This window comes from Mycetomoellerius zeteki, unplaced genomic scaffold (assembly GCF_001594055.1).
Source record: "Mycetomoellerius zeteki isolate Tzet28-1 unplaced genomic scaffold, Tzet1.0 scaffold734, whole genome shotgun sequence".
Classification (NCBI taxonomy): Eukaryota; Metazoa; Arthropoda; class Insecta; order Hymenoptera; family Formicidae; genus Mycetomoellerius; species Mycetomoellerius zeteki.
The window spans coordinates 32,639-33,064 of NW_017257758.1; positions in this window are offsets into that span (position 1 = coordinate 32,639).

The following is a 426-nucleotide window of genomic DNA, read 5'->3' on the forward strand; positions in this document are numbered from 1 at the left end:
CTAACGACATCCAATGATATTAACTGGAATTCATTACTACCGCTCGTTACAAGCCGCCTACCATCAAGTTCCTTAACAAGTTTGAAACTATTTTCAATATGACTATTTGCCTTAAGAATTGTTTTAATGATAAAAAAATGTTAATATGGCTCAATTAGAATAAATCAATAAATAAAAGAAGGGCAACGAGCCAATTATAATGTAAGATCTTTAATAAACGTATATATACAAACGTTTCGACACCGATCGGGTCATTTTCAATGTAAAATAACAAACACTCTTACATACATAACATACATTATCAGAAAATTCGGTCAATTCGGTGTTTTAATGATAATATTATGAAGAAACACTGCCAACGAATACAAGGGACTATTTATCGAAGAAACTATTATACGAAAGGGACAATCCTGCTTATGTATCTTC